This window comes from Agelaius phoeniceus, chromosome 16 (genome assembly GCF_051311805.1).
Source record: "Agelaius phoeniceus isolate bAgePho1 chromosome 16, bAgePho1.hap1, whole genome shotgun sequence".
Lineage (NCBI taxonomy): Eukaryota > Metazoa > Chordata > Aves > Passeriformes > Icteridae > Agelaius > Agelaius phoeniceus.
Genome location: NC_135280.1, coordinates 5,517,133 through 5,537,128, shown reverse-complemented (window position 1 = coordinate 5,537,128; position 19,996 = coordinate 5,517,133). Strand labels below are relative to the sequence as shown.

General features: G+C 40.4%; 2 protein-coding genes across 5 annotated transcripts in view; one reads left to right on the top strand and one right to left on the bottom strand.

The window, feature by feature from the left end:
- Positions 1-19,996, bottom strand: part of CHLSN (cholesin) — a 120,293-nt gene that overhangs the window by 44,959 nt on the left and 55,338 nt on the right. The gene's annotated exons all lie outside the window — the stretch shown is intronic.
- Positions 1-19,996, top strand: part of GPR146 (G protein-coupled receptor 146) — a 48,443-nt gene that overhangs the window by 13,822 nt on the left and 14,625 nt on the right. Inside the window, exon 2 of the mRNA XM_054643402.2 lies at positions 7,891-7,932. The gene's annotated coding sequence lies outside the window, so the exon portion shown is untranslated. The remainder of the gene's footprint in view (positions 1-7,890; positions 7,933-19,996) is intronic.

Sequence of the window (19,996 nt, the reverse complement as noted above, 5' to 3'; positions counted from 1 at the left end):
GAGTGCTTTGTTTATCAACAAAAACCATGTACTATTGCCCATAACTCAGTTTTAAGAGTATATTATCTAGCAGTTTTACAATCAAGATTGTTTTTACTACTGGAAATTATATAAGCTTGGACAAGGATAACATTCAACATTATCAACTGGAAGGCACGAGAGTTATGATTTCTAGGCACAAGTCGTAATTGGATTGGAAGGCAAAGTTCAAGAAAACAGTAATACTCTTGTGTATTAACAGAAGGCCTGTTCTGCTCTGTAGTGCTCTACCCAAGGCCATTTCCTTCCTTAATATTAAAATTCTAATCAGCCTTCATTTCATCTGCAAAAAATTTATGACCTAGTCCATGTTCTGTGTATAGATTTAGAAACAAACAGGCCTGGAATATGAGACCCAGCATGTTATAAATTCTCAATTCAACTATAAAAATCTGTACAAGCACAGGGGGAGAATGTTTAAAACACACTGAGTTCCCCACTGTGCCACACAGTGAATTATGGCTATGAACCCTGCAAATGTCTTAGAGTCTAAATACAGCTGTATTAATTCCAGATTTGATATTAAGATCCTAGATATCAAACCCTGAGGAAACTGGACCCACTGTAGAAGATATGAAAATGGAGAACTATAACCACAAGAAGAAATTCTTCACAAATTTGCCTTCAGCAGTGCTTTCCAAACTACAGGGCACTCGCTGCAAGCAATGTGCCTGTTTATTCTGAGTGCCTTGTAAGAGCTGCCAGAAAACCTGAGCATGTTCTCCTAAGCACTGCTGCCGTTTAAGTCGGTGCCTTTGGCAGGATCTGTGTTTGAGGATTTCCAGAATACTGGAAAGTAAGATGCTGCTTCTAAACAGAAAAAAATAGTTAGCTCACTCAAACCCTTGGCTGTTGGGGTTTTTTTTTTGCTCCCAAAGAGACACCTCTGACTTGAGTATCATATCTCAAAATTAAGCCAACAGCAAAGACAAGGAAAAGGAAGTCTGGGAAACGGAACAAAAGAATGTTTACTCTGCAAGGTAAATCAGGGAAATGGCTAGAAGGGCAGGATTACAAATCTAAATGCTTGAGTCTCCAAACAAAACATTAAAACATGAAGCTCACTCTTCAAAAGAGCAGCAACAAACCCTGAGGATCACAAGTGTAAGGGTACGCGTCGTCTTCGTGCCTCAACATAGCTCCAGAGTAGGTATTTATGTCAAAACAAATGGGTGGGCCACTGAGAACTGTGATGTGGCAAATCAGCCACACCACTTCCTCCTTGTTGCAAAATCCCATTCTTCCTTTCTGTCTCAGCCCCACGTTCAGCCTCTCCCTGCTCAAGCACTACACCACTCACCATCCTCTGCTCCAACTCCCTTCTGCAATCCCTCCCCTCTGGGGGAAGGTGTACAGCTTCCAGTCAGTAACCTCTGCTCCTGAGGACAGGCTGGAAGGCAGCTCTGTGTCTTTAGCTGAGAGATAACCCCGTGCCATCAGGCAGGTACCAGCACAGGGGGCAGTGCAGGCATCCCAGTGGCTGGAGGTGGTCACATTTGGCTGCTGGCAGGGAAGTGCCCACGTTCAACTCGCCAGGAGAGCCGGGGGCAAACACATCCCCCCCTGGGAGGTAGCTGGGCACACATGGTGCCATCGAGCTGTCAGCAGGTCACAGAAAGTGCTCTTCAGCCATCAGCTCTGCAGCTCTGACAGAGAGATGTGTGAAATGTCAGCTCTGTGTGTGAATATAAATAAAGTCAGGTCAGCCTTCAAGGCTGGGACATTGCACAGTGTGATATGGGATGGGTTAAATCTTTGAGTGCATAAATAATTTTCAATGACCGTGTCAAAAAAAAGAAGGGATGGTGAAGTGCAAGAAACTGCTCCACCTGGTCATGGAACCACTGCTATGGAATTCAGCCAAGTCCCCAGGCCACAGCACTGCCTCCAGACACCAACACCAGCTTTTAAATCCAAAATGACTCCACTGCCTTACACTAAAGTCAGAACCAGTTTGTTGCAATACCCTGGGAGGGAGAAGAAATAGGAGAAGGAAAAGAAACCTCACTCAGTCCATACAGGTTGGCAGGAAGTAGAATTGCCCAAAATCCATCAAGTAAAATTGCATGTTAATTGTAAGGTAATTTTCAGTATTTGAATATAATTTCCTCTGCACTTTTCCACTCCACAAGACACACCTGACAATTAGGAGCAGCTCTGTGGGTGCCCTCACACTGATCCACCTGCACGTTACCAACACACAGGTGTTGATTTGCCCATCTTAGCATCCTGCAGATGCTGTTCCAGCAGGTGCTGCTGGGGCCACTTCTATTTCAGACTGCACAAGCAGTTCACTGACTGGCCAGCAGCTCTAAACTACATTTGGGAAAGCATCCCAGCTCTCAAACTTTGTTTAGTCTCTCTGAGAATCTAAGAATAATTAAATAAGAAAATTTATAAAATATCACTACAAACAAGCAGTTGTAGAAAGTTAAGAATGTAATTAGATTATGATATTTATAAACGTAATCATAAAAAAATAATTCTAGAAATTAGAGCCTGTAAATGAATCTTCATTTATGTAACAAGCAATAAGAAAAATCTCATAGGACATATTAGCAATTGAGATTGACCTTCAGTGACTGGGTGCACAACCAAACCCTCTTGGGGTGATTTTTCACTTCTGCTGTGTCTCAACATCTTCAATAAAAGGTTGGCTTTGCAAATGCTGGGGAATATTTGGGGTTTTTTTGTATTTAACGGACTACAGCCATGGCAAAGACTGTTTCTCTTTTTTTTTTTTTTTAATTTTACACATCTAAAGGTATCTTTAAAGATCAAATATGTTTAGAAAGGACATGGCACAGCTTTTATTCTGCCTGCTTACTCTAGACGAGTTACTCTTAAAAAATAATTTACAAAACAACAAAACTGTAAGGACATTAAATTCAACAGAAGACAAAATGCCAAAAAAACCAAGGAATTACAGGGAGCTGACACACACTGTATGTGTGAACCTAGAACTGAAAAGTTTAGTCTCTTATTAAAATGGAGTAAATTAAGATTTCTCTAATGCAACAAGTTACAAAGAAAGACACTAAACTCTGACATTAATATTTACTGTTGTGGAGAGCAGACATACGGTAGTGAAGGCAGCATCTGCCACTTGGAAACCAGATGAGTGACTTCAAACCTGGCACTTGTGCAAATCTGTGTGTAATATAATCTAACATAAAAATATTAATTGAGAAGCATATAAAGTTAGGCTTGTCAGCCTTAATATTTTCTGGTTATTTGAATGAGGCCAGAGAATAAGATAAGTATCTTTACAAATCCAGTTGGCTTTACTTCAAATGCAAAAGTTTCTAAGCTGCACAAGAACAGGAGCCCTGTAAAATCAAATTTTGGATGCAAAGCCAACCCACTACTGCTCATATCTTGTACTCTGAATCCTGTCTGCAGCAACAGTTTTTGGTGAGCTCACTGTACTTCCCTGAAATACTGTACAACATACAATTATTTTTGTAAGAATTAGGGTTTTTTCTGTATCAGAGCTACATTCATCTCAGGGACAATCTCTAATTATTGTATTTAAAACAAGTTTTGATTTTTTAAGTTTACACTGATGAAATATTTTCATTGGCACTAATAAGTTAAAGATTACTGGAGCTTTCTTTGCAGCTTTTAATCAAGCTGGTCAGTATTCCCCATTTAACAGTGCAGATCAGCTTAATTCATTTAGCAGCTAAAACTTGGAGCAAACAACAGTATTTTCAAAACAAATACATCAAGTTAAATTAAGCAGGGGCAGTTGTGGTTCATCTGAATCATATGGCTCCAGATTTCAAATCTAAGCTAAGGAAATAGAGGTTATGACATCCTGCAGCTGCGACAAGTCGTGTTCATAAAGCAACATTAAATCAAGACCACTTGGCCAGTTCAGGCAGTTGCTTGTGTGGAAGTGAAAGATCCCATGGGAGCATTAAAAAAAAGAAAGGTTCTGGTGTCCCAGCCAAACCCCCCCTTCCTTCACTTAATGCTACCAGGGACTAAGTTTCTTCAGAGCAAATGACCGTGGAAGCTTGTTGCCAGGTAATTGCTACTGATTTATTTACATCCAATAACAGGGAACAGGAATCAAACACTTGGCCAAATACATGGGCGAGTAAATTACAAATGGTCCTCCCATGCTACACAAATGCCAAGTGCCCGAGGCTGTCCCTGGGTACTCTGGTTTTCAGAAAGATCCTTTGGGTGATTTGATTCACCATAAGGCCATGAGTGCCTACAGCAGCACAGGGACACAGCAGTGCCAGGGAGAAGCAGCTGGAGCTTCATGGGGCAGTGGTGTGGGTGCTCCAAGTTAGGGGCACAGCACTACACAGATAATCAAGTTTTCCTTCAGCAGGGAGTTTCAGGAAGGAAGAAAGGATTGGGTCTGGAAATGTTATTTTCCAGTCTCCCGTTTTGTAGCATTCATCCCTGGAAGTAAGGCCAGGTGTGATGGAGCTCTGAGCAACCTGGTCTGGTGTGTCCACAGCAGTGGGGCTGAAGTAAATGATCTTTAAGGTCTCTTAAAACCCAGGCAGCTCTGGGAGTCTGTGATTTTAAGATCTATTTATTGATACAATAAGTACTGATAAAATATCTGAGAGTTGGCATTTTCAATCAGAGCAGATGGAAAGTATTTTCCAAACTTTTGTGAGTGAGTACTGGTGGCTGAAACATTCACTGCTCCCCTGAGCACCAGGAAAAAAAGTGCCTGCAGCTTTTCTCTTTTTTCTACCCTTTTTTTTCCCCTTTGTTTTTTTTAAGCAGGGAGGAAGCATGAAACAGTAGTACTGATTGAGACTTTCATGACACTATCTGGATGCCAGTGTCATGCTGTGTAAACATGTGGATCCATTAGACAATTGTTGGAAGCAGTGAATTCCAAATTTGATCTAGTGATAGGACTCCTGCTGTTTGGGGAAAAAAACGGTGTTGCGAAACCACACAAGGAAAACGCTTCAGACTTCTTAAAGGAAAAAAAAAAAAAAGCAAAGCACAGCATGAACAAGGATGTCCTGGATGGCCTGCAGATCCTGACACACAGAAAAAAACACCTGAGCTCTTGGCTTTAAACTTTGTAAAACTCTGTCCAACCTGAAAGGATAAAAACATTTGCATAGAGAAAAATTCATGTCCACATGCAGAATACGAAATATTTTCCTTGCTAAAGGGCAATCTGCACCAGTGATTAGTATCTCCTTGCACATTTCTTGTGAAAGCTCCTGCTGGAACTACAGCTGGATCTCTCCAGAATTCCCAGTGATGCTGGCTGGGGAAGGGAGTGGTACTTAACTGCCTTTCTTTGCTTTGTGCTGGCAAAGCAGCACTTCTTGCTTTGTAGTACTTTAATGGCCTAAAACACACGTTGAAATTAACTCCCTCATTAGCTACATAGCTGTTACTCCTTATCACTTTCATTTCTCTTAATTATAGCACTGCAATATTTTATGTTCTGATTTAGAATTCTGCATGATTAATACAATACATGAATTATGTTTCTTAGAATATAAAACACAGGCCTCATGAATAAAAGTATAATTACACATGACCTTTGAGATCATACTCCATTCTTTAAGCTATCTAGAAATAACTATGCTCATTCTGCTCATGCAACAATTTAATTTCAAACTGATTAACCCCAGCATTTTATTCCACTCAAGTTGACTACATTAAAACAAAAATCAGTTGAGTTCAGCTCCCAGCAAAACTGCAAACCCACTTTAAGGCTGTCTCTACAGAACTTCTTATTCATCTCCACAGACTTATAGATGTGAAGAGCCCCGTGTACAGCTCAGCATTTCCATTATGATTCATGTTGTGATTTAATCAATCCTGAAACATTATTTACTACATAAAAGAAACTGCACTTCAACAGCAAGGACCAGAAAGCAGAAGAATCAATGCAGGAGGGCTACTGAGTAAGGAAGGAGGAAAGCAGTGAGTCAGTCACACGCTATCCTTGGGAAGCTGCAGCAGGTCAGCAGTAGCAAAGCTGCTCTTTGGAGGCTGCTGGGGGACCACAGAACCTTTCTCCAGCCCAGCCCTAAGAGCTCCATGGGCACACAGCAGTGGTCCTTGGAATGCAGACCCCAGCACATTGCTATGCATATAAAGAAACTTGTGCAACTGTGCCAGCTGAATTCAACAATTCCCATGTCTAATTCTAGTGATTCCCATGCCCACAGGGAGATGAGGCCATAGGACACAACTAAAGCACTGGAGGACTGCATTACTCAGGGGGAGCCATCTCCTGCAGCCTGTCCTTACACAGCTGGAGCTCCCAGTGCTCCAGATGTGTCCCAGCTGTGTCCAGGTGGGACTTCAGCAGTGACAGGCACCAGGGGAAGCTCTCCACAATCAGTTTCTGCTCTAAAGCACAGGGCAGCTGTCCCTTTACTTCCCTGAATGTGACTTAAATTTGCATGGAACTATGAACAGAACAGCTGCTCCTTCTTTGCCTGGATTTGTGGCTGATTTATTTTTGTTCTTGAGAAGTGAGGCCAGCCAGAGACTGTGATGAGCCAGCCACTACTGCAGGGTTTTACAGCCACCAGAGTTGGTGTTGGGCATTTCCACCTGTGTGGCACATCACAAAGTCATGGTAGCTATGGAAATGCCTTTCTCTTAGGGCCAAGACCACATAAAAATAGTAACAGTTTGTCTTTCTATTTACTATTCTCCATCAAACTATGAAACTAAAATTGCAAGCAAAATACTGGTTGCACAGTTTGTTTTTCTTGGGCCCTTAAATGCCAACCACAAGATGTCAAACAGAGGGCAGAGAGAGGCCAAGGAGAGCAGGGGAGCTGGGGAGCCCTGACTGGAAAATGTGGTAGTAACAACCATATCTGGTGCTAATAGCAGACAAAAAGTGCATCAGAATGAGATCAGATCTTTTACAGACCAGATCTGCATCTCTCAGTAAAACTTTAATACAAAAAAGAATGAAGTGGCACAGACAGCTATCTTAAAACATTTTTCCCAGATTAAGTATTCTACTTACCTCAAAATTCAGTCATAATTAAGTACCACTGAACAAGTTAATCTTTCTTTTTAGGGGAGAACTCATCTACTCTTATTAAAGTTTGCCTTTCTCTACAAATATTACTGTTCCATCATTAATCTCAGCTCAAACCTCTTTAATTCCTTACATATGCCTGTTTATTTTTTCTTTCCTACTGCAATACATATGGAAATTAGTGTTTTACTTATTTTTCCTTCTCCTTTAGATAAGTTGGATCTTATCTAAAGATACACTGAAATAGGGGTTATAAATTTTGAGTGGACAGATATATTACACTCCTTATAATGCAATAAAATATAATTCTCTATATTTTTTCCCCTTGGCATGCAAAGGAGCAAACACATACTCAGTAAAGTGAATTAATGTGACACTGTGTGCCAAACCCACCACTTTTAACAGTAACAAATTGAAGTGACATTTATCATGGTTTCACATTACAGAACAAATATTTCATATTGGGACTGTTACATGTCAGTTTTAACCCACCAAGCATGACATTCTTAATGAGGAGAAGGAAGTTATGGGTATATTTTTAGATCAATCTACAGCTTTTATTTAGGATCTTAAATTCACATCACAAGTAACCATCAGCCCCACTGTGAGGCATTACAGCATCAAATACCATGAACAATTATGTTACAGATTTTCTAATCACTGGATGAAAACACTGGGTATTGTAAATGCTACACAGAGATGGTATAGGGAGATGCAAGACAAAAAAAATGAAAGTGATCTATATTTACCACATTTGATTAAATTTTGTTTTTGTGTCTTTTAATCACCTAGAAGTAACTGTTTCACCTTTTCTTTTTTTTTTTTTCCTTTTCTCCTCCCAGTGGCTCCATCTCAGACTGACATTCTCCTGGGCTGCACCTCATGTAAGTAGAGCTGTAGCAATACAGTGTGATTATTACTCTGCATGCTTATTTAATCCATGTAAACTGTGAAAATATTCACCAAAATTGGGACTTCTAGATCTGATATTTACTTCTGTAAAAAGGTACTGGATTACCAAGACTGAAGACGTAGCTAAGATAAACGGTATTAACTCTCAGATTGTCCTTCTCAAAGATCACAAAGCTGCCATCTAAACAATCTCATAAAGTTACATTCAATTTACTGCATCTTTCTAAGTTTGTGAAATCTGGACTCTGTGGCAGTGTCCCATCATCCTTGATGCACTCCAGGGCTCTTTGCCAGGCAGGGCAACCTCTGGAGAAAACAGACTGGAGGCACATCAGAAGGTTTCATTGGCATTACTTCTGCCAACTGCTTCCCAGGGCATGTGAAGCAGGAATGGAGGCTGCACTGCCTTCCTCAGAGAGCATCCTGACAGGTCAACGTGCCTTGGAAGCCCACAGCCCCTGGGAACGAGTGCCACAAACAAGGGCTGAGCACGGAGAAGGGAAAAGGCAAAGCCAAAGCCAATCCCTGGTTGGCTCAGCAGGGAAGATGCACCTTTAGGAAAGACTTCTAATCTAAACTTCATCTGTTTAGACTTAAAGGACAGACAGAAAACTTCATCTTGTCTTCTTCAAGAGGCCAATTAATTCCATTCATGTGAGCACTTATGGTGCAAACACCAATACTCTGGGGGGGTATTTGCACACAACAAAAGAACATTCCTGGGTACAAAGGGTGGCACCTGCTCAGTGTGGGGAGGAACAGGGGACTTGTACAGCCCAGTATAATGAGCAAAGGATGAGAAGCCAGAAATGATTTAATGTTAATTCCAGCTCTGCCAGTACCAGCTGCTGTTCTGTTACTCTCAGCAGGTCACCTCATCTTTTTCATATTCTCCTATGTACAATAAACATTTTGGTGCCTAGTGCCCAACTCCCAGTTTAACATTCTAGTTAAATGCACTGCCTCTCTTTACTTTGATAAAGTACAGTCAGCATCAATAGTAATACTTCTTAAAAATATCTTTCCAACTATTGTGAAACAGGAGCTGACTGTTTATGGAGTACTTATTTTTTATGTCAGTTTACCATAGGGCCTCTTCACCCACAGGCTTACAGCTGGAGGCCCCAAGGCATTTTTTGGGAGTGGAAACTTTTTGAGTTCAGCTCTTAACAAATTTCCAGCCTGCAGTATGTTTTTCATTAGTCTACATGGTGTTATAATAAATGATGCACTTCCTCTTTCATTTTATGATTTTTTTCTTTAAACATGCAACAATTTTTCTGTGTCTGTTTTTTATTACTTTCAATATACTCAACCACACTAATCTCAGAGACTGTGTATAAAAACAGAAAGGATATATTGAATAAGATATCAGCTACAGCAAGACAAGCTTTTCAGCTTAAATTCTTCACTGAAGGCCAGTGATAAACCCATTACATGCATGCAGCTCCATGGGCAACCACTACTTTAGAGGCTATTGTTAAAAAAAAAAGTTACCCTAAAACCTAGAGTTAGTGTAGAAGAGGCTCCTCCAACATACTCACCTGTGAGGGACTCAGCTACAAAAGTCTGATCCCACTGGCAATTCTCTACTACAGGTCCCACTGTGTGCTTGCCTGCTTTAAATATATTTTTTATATAGTTGATACACACACTTTTTTAAGACAGCCTTCCTTCTGTATCTTTCCCTCTCTCTGTGATTTTTAATAAGAATGTATTCCTGGAGGCTGACAGCACCAGGAAATCCAGGCTATGCCAACAAGAAGAGATTCCAGTCAAACATCATCATGTCTGGCATACTGTGTTTCATTTACAAATCTTTGATTTCTAAATGAATGGCAGTTCAAAGTACACATGAAACACAGATACTTTCTGCTTATGTACACAGAGATTGTTAGAGATTAAACCACTTTTAATTAAAGACTTAAGCAGGTGTCAGTTCATGGTACTCTCTGAATTTGGTTTAAGAAGATGTATGTTCCAAAGTTACCCAGCAGCACATTAAATACAAGCAGAATCAAAGAAACTTTCCTAAACAAAGCCAAGAAAAGCTACTTTGTAAGAGGGTTTGAAGTTTGCTGCTACTGATCTGTCATTTATGGAACGTCCCATAGATGGGAAACATTTTAGAACACTTAAAAAATAAACAAACCCCCAGCAAACAGCCCCGTGAGACAGAGCCCCGGGCCACACAAGATGTGCTCATTTCAGTGGGGTTTTGCTGTGCCTCTGTTTATGCATCTAACTACCCAGAGTTAATTTGCAGTACCAAGGCCTAAACCAGATAATTTAAGAGCATTCTGGACTCAAATAACAAAGAGTTTAAACATGGAAATGGAACTACTTCCAAGTAGTTTTTCTCTATGTCATGCTTCAGAGGGAGAGCAATATGAGTGCCACCCTGTTTCATCATTACTCAAAGATTCTTCATTTCTTTTTTTAAAAGAAAATCCAAAGATTAATTTAAAGTCATCTGATGAAAATACCTTAATATTTACCTTCATATTTTGTTGTAATATATAGTGAATTCAAGCGATTTCAAAAGTTATCCTGGATGCTTCTCATTTCAAGATGTTAAATATTGGCTCTCAGAAATTTCCATTACACATTGTCTGACAATATTTGCTGCTCTGGAGTACATGAACTGACTTTTAATTCTTACGGAGGTAATGATAATAAAGTTTGTAGAAGCTGGGCACAGGTGACATTTTAGAATTTCGTATTTATTGCAAGTTCCCTCCTTTCCAGGTCTATAAAGTAAGTGCAAAGAATGGTTAGAACTGCCAAATGTATAAATTCTCTCAATCCTTTCATCAGTTATAGCTATTCTCAGGCTGGTCTCCTAATCACCCTTTAAAAATGAGGGCACCAGGACATCTTGGCAGCAGTGTTACAGCTGACACCTGAGGACAGTAAAGGAGCACACCTGTAATCCTGGGATTTTATTACCAGTAAATCAAAAGCTGAAGTCCCAAACCCGAGAGCAGGCCATTACAGAGCTGTGGGGGAGGCAGAGCCAGGATCCACCAGCTGGCAGCCAGGGGGATGCAGGACAAGCAGGGCACAAAGAGCAGAACAAAGGCTGCTGACCAGCCAGGGCTGTCATCTGCAGCAGTGAGATACCAGACTCACCCCAAGTGCTGCTTTAGGGCAGCCACAGCACAGCTGCAAAGACAGAGTTCAAAGTGGCACAGGATGGTGAACATGAAAGCACAATTTTTGGAGCTTCAACTGATCCCAAAGGGAAGACTGAGCACTCTTGTACAAACCAGCTTTCCCTTTTGCAGTTACCTTCCCCTACTTCTTTACTTTATTACAATATTGCATACAGAGAAATCTGACAAATAAAAAATGGTAGAAACCAAGATTTGACTGCTTCAGCAATAAATTACAAATCTGGAATAACCATGAAGGCTCAAATTACAAAATATCCACCAGTGCAACCAAGAGTTACACATGGCTCCTGAATTTATCAATTTGGCTGCAGACAGTGTAAGGAATCTCCCTTAGCCAGGAAGGAAAAATGCCTAAATTCAGGTGAGATTCTTTTGTGCAGCTATGGCAGGCACAGGTTACAAAGTGGGGCTTTGTATGGCTGCTCCACCTCCAGCTTTATTTGCTGGGAGCTGGTTATGTAACTAACACAAAAGAAAATAACCATTTCTGGGTTGTTTTCCTTTGCAAGCCCTGGGCTGCCAGGAGGAACTGAGAGAATTCAAAAGCAGCTTCCCTTCTGTTGCTCTTTTGGGTGTTTCTCTTTGAAGTGGCACCCTGAGTGGCTGCTCATTCACCAGTTTTGTAGGTAGCCTTTAAAGAAATACTTCCACCCTTCAAGCTTAAGTACAGAAACATACAATTAATTAAACCAAGTTAGTGGTGTTATTATTTCAGCCTTTTATTTCTACTTGGTGTCAGACTCTTAAGACGAAAGGACTCTTTGTAGTAGGATTTCAGACACTCTGGGGAAAATGATGAACTTTAAGACTGATCTGATCTGATCTGGTTCGTGCAACACATGAACAATCTAAGGAAATCATTTAGCTACTGCTTAAAGGAAAATTCATTCTAAAATCCAGAAACAGCCAAACTTTGCAGCGTTATTGTGCTGTATTTAACAGATTATTTAACCCTTTGTTTTGACACGCTGGTTTTTAATAACTTTTTCCCCATTAAAAGAAGACTCAGCATAAAATATGGAATTTATGCAGAGTAGATTTCCTGGCTAGGAAATCTCTGGTAACAGATAAACGAACCACTAACCTGCCAAATGGCTCTAATGCAACAAAAATTGCATCTATTGCTGCTTATAACTGTAGTGGCCAAACACCACACTACTGGTTTCCAAACATTTTCCTGGTGTGAAATGTTTGTAAACCAATCTCTTTCACTGGTGCCAAACTCCAGGAACATTCTCCAGGATGGTTTTAGTCCTTAAATAAAAAAAAAATCCCACATTATGAAGAATTACTATGCAGAAAAGATCTCAGTGAATCCATCTTACCATAATGGCTCACTCCCATTTCCACACAACACTGTGTATGTTGTTTATTTTCATTCTTTGAGCATGGGATTTTATAGCCATAATTATCTCATTTTCTCATAGTACAAACAGTCCAATTTTCATTCATTAAGATCAACATTTTCATTGTATTCTTCCTGTTTTTTTCTTCCCTTTAAAATTTGCTATGAACAATAAATACAATAGATTTATGCCATCAAAATATCTCTTGGGGTAGAGATTTATTCATAAATTTGTTTTTTCACATGAGCATAGATCAAAAGTGGCAACAGTAAAATGAACAGCTAGAGGAAATTATGTTTTAACTCCTCAATCTTCAAGCTCATCTTCAAAGATTTTTGTCCAACAATTTTCTCCAAAATCTGGAAGGCTTCAAGAAGTAATGTGCAGTCAAGCAGATTTTAGAAGCTGGTAGCACTTCATGGTCAGCTGACTGTGAAATCCTACTCACTACCACAGTCTGGAGCTTGCAAACTTGGTGCTTTACAACTTCTTTAAAGGGTTGAAGGGTGGGGAGACTGCAGCCAAGAATTTATTAAGGAAGACAGTAATACTCTGGACTTTTTCCTTTGCTTGTGCTTTCTCCTGCTTCTCCTGTGCTGCAAAGTGAGCAGCAGTGCCTTCAGCCTGTCCTGTAAGCTTCACAAAACACACCCAGAGGGTTAAAACCCTTCCTCCCTCCCCACCACCTGAGGTCTGAGCTGCTGCAAGCCTGGTGACAGGAAAAGGTCAGGAGCTGTGTACTATATCCTGTAGGTTTGGATTAGCCCACAATAGCTAAATAAACTGATCTGATGTCTAATGACATTTTCAAACAGTAGCTAATAAAATTAGCCAAAGTATGCAGAGACAAAAGATGCACACAGACACACCAAAGAACATCTCTAATACATCCACACAAGCCATGACCTAATGGAATTTCAGCAGTTTGGCCACACCAATCAGGGTCAGATATAAAGGAACTCAAGTTAAAAACCCTGCTGACTAGAAAAGACAAATATTCCTGCCTTGCCCATTATTATTACCACTCCTACTGATATGTAACTATCAGTTTTTTAGCACAGACCCATGTTTTTGAAACAGAATCATGGTCTTTTCTAAATAAAGTAAAAGGCATCCTACTGACATGAACCACAAGCTTGGAATACTTTGGGAGAGCTTCTATGAATTAACAGGGTTAGCAGGTCTGAGGGATTTTCAGTAAGAATCACATGAGGATCCTGGGTCATGTCAGCAGAGGAAGGAGCTGTGCAGGAGGAGGTTCCCACTCCTGTAATGATGGAGCTGGCACAAGGAGGGTAACCCTGAGCTGCCTCAGTGCCCCTCAGAATGAGCTCCTCTCCTGTCCCACCTGGACACCAAAAGGTGCCACTCACTTTCTGGTGGCCCTCAGCAGAAAAGAAGCTGTGCTAGGGCTGTGAAACATCCAGCTTCCACAGCCAGTTTCACCAGAGCTCATCTGGAAGGGCCCTCAGGGAGAGCTGGGTGAATTCCTCAAACCAGAGACGCTGGTTCTGAGGAATGAATGTATGATTAATGGGATTGCAGCACTGGTACAGTTGTGGTCGCCTTTTTAAAGCTTTCCATCAAAGTTCTTGCAACCTGAAATACTGTAGCAGATGAAAAATGAAAGGGACTCAAAGCTGTGCCCATATAAAAGGCAGTGCTAAAGCAACTAATCTAAAATGTGCAAATAAGTCTTGCTTACCTCAGCTGATTTGCACATTCACTTTCATTTTTTTATGTAATTACCAAAGCATTTTCAGACTTGTTATGACCAAATATGAACTTGCTGAATATTCACACTAAGATGAAACAGAAATAAACAGTATTGAATGAATCCCATTAATACTACACCTTGCTTTACCCTTGAAACAGTAATACAGAAAATGAGAAGGAATGTCAGTGAGGATTGGCTTCAGTCTGTGCAATGAACCAGGAGATCTTTGCTCAGAGTCTCTCTATCAGAAACCACAACTGCTTGCATTCCTTTGAAGGTACCAGCTTAAGATAAAAGTATACTGAGGAATATTTGTGATAATCCTTTAAATGAATAACCACTCTTTATAGACACTCTGCACATGGGTATGAAGGGCTGAAACACACAGTAATTCACTAATATTATAGTGATGCTTCAATGAAACCACTTCAGCTCATAAAAATAATGCTCTGGCAACCACAGTCCTGAATAACTACTTTAACTTTGTGATTTGTTTAATCCACCTGAATCACTGACTCTGCCTAAGTTACTGCACAGAGCACTCCTGGAAGGTGAACTTCCAAAAGTCATTATAATGTCGAACAAAATTGAACAGAACTTTGTTTTGGTCTTATTTAGCCTCTGTAAGTAAAAACTACTACTAGAATTTTCTATCAGTTATCTGTAGCAGCATGTTAGGGACATCAGCACCTTAAACATATGACTTAAACATCTGAATCAGTACAGATTATTCTGTAAACAAAAATCTGCACTGTTTGTATCCCATTTTCATATGACCAAAGTTACCTGTAATTATGAACTTCAGGGCTGTGCATTAACTTTATAGAACCATCAGCCATGAGAGAGATAATTGGGGTAAAATGGACAGGGAACTGCCATATTTAATTCAGTGTATGAATCAACCCAAAAGCATTGAACAGTACACTGCATCTGAAAATTAATCTTGTGAGGAGGCCTCCAAGGTTTCTGTGATTCCTGCTGCTTAATGGTGACAAAAAAAGCCTGCATTATGTTCTCTCTGTGTGTTTCATGTTCACACCGGACACCTGTCCAGCTGAACCTCTACCCTGTGCCCAGCAAAAACACCTGGCTTGTGTTTTAAGGTGTTTTAGGTCTGTGCTAATTTTCCTGGCAGGTCACAGAAGAGGCTCCACCTTCACTGAGGTTTGTGCTTGCTGACTTTGCAATGAGGAAGAGTTAAAAAATAAGGCACTAAAGTAAACCTCAACATTTCCCTCAGTCCCCTTGCAGCTGTGTGGCCAGACCAAGTCTCAGCACAAAACCCCATCCACAGATCTGCCCACGTATTCTTCATTCATTTTAGGGTTAATCTCCTTTATGGCTGATAAGTAGAAGTGTATCTTAAACTTTACTGCTCTGGGGAGGCCAGAAAACACAAGAAATATCTGAAAATGTTCTGTAAGTATGGATATTGTTGGAATGTGCTTTATGGTCAAAGCACAACAATCTCCTCTTCCCCACAAGTTCCCCAAGTAACTCCAGGTGATCAATTACCAATTGTTACTACAAGCTGCAGTCACACAGCATCATTGTGTCAGGGATTCTGTATCTCTACACTCAAACAAACCTTGTAGAAAGTCTGCTGGACAAACCCAGCCAGGAAAGTGGAAAAATTATTAGGTTATGGGCACTGCAGCCTGAAAGAAGTGATGGACTGGCAGGGCCTACGAGAGCAAGCAGTTGCCTCTATAAAACCAGGAGAGCAGCAGACTCGAAGGAGCCACATTATTACCTCCTGCTCTCCCTGGAGACCAAAGGAGTGCTGTTCCATCTCCCAGTCTCTGCATTTTTGTCCTGCAAAAAGCTGATACGCTAAACTTTATGAGGTCTGAATTTCAAAAGGAAAGCACACTTCCCCTTCAATTCCATGCCCAACTGTCACTGGTATTACCAAATATAAATCAACAACACAGCTTGGGTTTTCTTCTTCATGTTTCAAAATACAAACCATACATAACGGCTTAACCAAAGGAGTGATAACTATGAAATATTACAAGCATAAAAAAAGGAAAAGTCATAATCCTGGGCTGCCCCACACTGTCTCCTCAAAAAAATACTACTTCAGAGATTAAAGAAGTGCTTGTTTATTTAACAATTTGACCAATCTCCAACAATGGAAAATCTAATGGAAAATACTTACAGGGGACCTACTAGCAGAGGTGCTGTGTGATAGACATTGTAAATAGAGACTTGGGGGGGGTTAACTTTAATATAAACAATAGAAGCTTAGCCAAAAGGAACAAAAAATAACTGAACTAAGCAAATACTTAGATCATAAATACCAACACTTAGAATGTTCTCAGGTGTTAACCTTAGAGCCTGTGTTGGAGTCCTGTTGTGAAGCTTTAGCTTCTAAGAAAATGCAAAATTAAAAATAAGCAAATAATGGTATAAAATAACAAAACACATTTATATTACATACACTAAAGAAGAGTCAGATACTAACATGAAAGCCAAGTTCTTCATTCATTTTATGGGTCAACTCCTTTATGGTTAGTAAGTAAAATCATGTATTCAACTTTACTGCTTTGGGGAGGAAGGAAAACACATAAATTATTTCTTCATCACAGTTTAAAAAGGCAAATTATTTAAGGACTATTTGTATTCAAGCTAAATAGTTGGAATCATGATGTTACAGGCTTTTTATTCAAATGCAAAGAATTTACATTTACCTACCACCTCATTAAAGTCAGATGATAGAGCTGCACCATTTTCCTTACATTATTCTTTTTCCCCCCAATTAAAATGTTTCTTCTGAATGCATAAAAGAATTCTGAGGCTTACAGTATTTTTTAAAGCTCACATTGGCTCTTTTTCAAGTCTAATGTTGGTTACTGTCTAAATCTCCAGAGGCCAAGTGGGTGTAGGAGGGTGTTGGTGAACAGCATTGTGTTTCCGAGGTAGGGGGGATGAGACTCCCGGTATACACAGCTGTGATGAGCAGCTCTGAAGAAAATCACATCTCACTAACATAATATTTTTGTCAGCTTGGCTCATTCTGGCCATGACTCTGTTAATGTGCACAGAGTAGCTGCTCTGATGATCAAATCCTTTTCCTGTACCAAAGCTCTCTGGGTTTGATGCAGCCGCTGTTTGTCTCCCATTACACAACAACACCAAAGGCTGAACTGTTCTCCGAACCACAGTGTGTCCTTTCCCTCTGTCCTTTCCAAAAAAAAACCTTTCACAACCAGGGGCAGGGTACACAGCACCGTGCCTAGGGCAGGATCAGGCCCTGGTTTTGCCAGAGCTCCAATGAGAGCGTGTGGCTGCAGCTTAGGGGATTATGAGCACGTATGTGCAGGGCAGTCACATGTGCCCACAGTGTCCAGTGCCACGCTGGGGGCACCGCGGCCGCAGCAGCTCCCGGGGTTTACTCTGCCCCAGAAAGGAGACACTGCACTCTCTGCTGAGCTCACTCACAAAAGGGACTGGCTTGATGGGCAAAATGTTTCTGCGACAGCAAGGCAGTGCCTCCCAGGTGAGATTTTAAGCAGTTCTCCTTTTAGATTGCTTTTGGTTTTTAAGAGCCTAGAAAGAATTTACATAAATGCATCTAAGCCTTGCATCAGTAGAAATGAATAGTGCCGTCATTAGAAAACAATGTTTGGGTTTTAGATAACAGTTCTTTAGGGAAAACATCACTGTTTGAATTTGCCACACTCCCACTTTTATCTGGTTGGCCAAAACAAAGTTATAGTTGCTTTTCTTGTGCATATCAATTTTCATGCACATTAGGCTTGATTTCTCACTGTTTCTTTAGGCAATAACTATGTGCTTTAATTTTTTTTTTATTTATTGCTCTGAATATACAAGATCTTTATGTTTCTATATATTAAATCTAGAAGTATTACAGAAGTATAGCAGAGGAATTGATCAAAAGTTAATCCAATTAGTCTTTAAGAGAGAAAAAAAGTTCTCTGTGAAAGTGTGATCCTTATGAATCTTTCATTCGTAGGATAGTAATGAACATGCAGCAAACCATACTGTGAAATATTACTGCAAAGCAGACAGACACAGCGGTAACTAATTAACTAATTAATCACAATTAAGTAGCATTTCCATTTATATTATAAAAGAAGGTAAGCCAAAGGCAAACTTCAAAGCACCAAAAATTTTCTAACTGCTTTCAGCAGACACTTTGAATAAGCAGAATGACTGCTGTCCTTTTAGCCTCCATAAGCATTTTTAACTACACTAATCACTGTGATTTTTGCAAATCTGTTTTCTACTGTAGGTAGCAGAACACCTACTCTCCCTTAGGGCTCTGTCAGCTGAACTTAACTTTGTTCTGATAGAAATGCTAGAGCAGCAGAAAAGGCAGCACCCTATTTGTCATGCCAGCATCACATCTGGCACGGGTTTGATTGGCTCCATCATTTAAGTCTGAGCAGAATTCCATGGATTTCTACACAAGTCAGACTGATTCTGAAGTGATGCAACAAAGTCAATCAAATGTCTGGTCAAAGTGATTCATGAAAACATCAGTGTTTGTGATTAGCACATCAGACTGATTAGTCTGAACTCCTGCATGCAGGATCTGAGTATCAGAATATTCTGCATATTTTTCACAACAGCCACAACAAGTAGAGCTCATTTAGGTGAACAGACCAGCAGCCTCCAGGAGCCTCCCTACAAACTGTGCTTTACTGTTCTCAGCACCCAGTGCCTGTGTGGGCTCTGTCAAAACAACCATTTATCAATCATCAGTAAGAAACTGGCTCTCTGACAAACTAATTACTCCTCAGGCTTCCACCCATTAGCACAGGAGGAAGCAGATTATACTTTTATTTCTGTGGTGGGCTGACCTCAGCTGGGCACCAGGTACCCAGCAAAGCCACTCTCTCACTCCCCTCCACGGCTGGACAGGGAGAGAAAACAGAACTCAAGGCTCGTGGGCTGAGAGAAGGAGAGGGAGAGATCACTCACCCATTACCATCCTGAAAAAAATAGACTCAACTTACAGAAAAATGAATTCATTAACCATCAAAGTAGAACAGGGTAATGAGAAATAAAATCGAACACCTTCCCAAAAGCTTGCCATGCAAACCCAATATATCAGGGCTCCTGCAGTAACAAAGGTGCTACAGAAGTCATTTTTCTCCCTGAAGCAGGCAAGACTTACTAAAAACAGCATGTTACCTATAGAGGACACTAAGAAATCTCTATAAAAAGTCTGTCCAAATTTTTAGAGAGTTAATTGCTGTATGGCATGTGAATGGATACACTGCAGTTAATAAGCATTAGTACTTATTTCTGTGTCATTAACATGGCTGTAATTCCAGGAATTTGTACAAATTCTAACCATGGCTTTCCAGAACATCATGGAAAGGATGCAGTGTGGGCAGCAGATGGCTACTGGTAGTAGACTCCAGGTGTGACTTCACAGATGTTTTTGTAATGGGAGGCTTTAGGTTTAAAGAGTCCAGGTTTACAGAGGTCTCAGACTCCTTTACACATTTCTTCCCACAAAATTACTTTGGGGTTTTTTTTTGCCCTTGGAAACATTTGTCCAGCCTCCTGTTGCCCTGGAAAAACAATACCCATTAAGAGCACCTAAGGAAGCATCCCCACCCACAGGTCTGTGGAAGGATGGCCAAGGACTCAAATGAAATCACCAAATACTTAAACCTGTCAAACTATTTGTCAGCATCCCAGAACAGAACATGCTTAAGGGTTATTTTGAAGTTTGATATGTACATACAGCTGCAGTATGGAGTGGGGAGTCTTAGAAGAAATTGAGTTTATTGGTAGAACATTTTGGTGACTAAGGGAT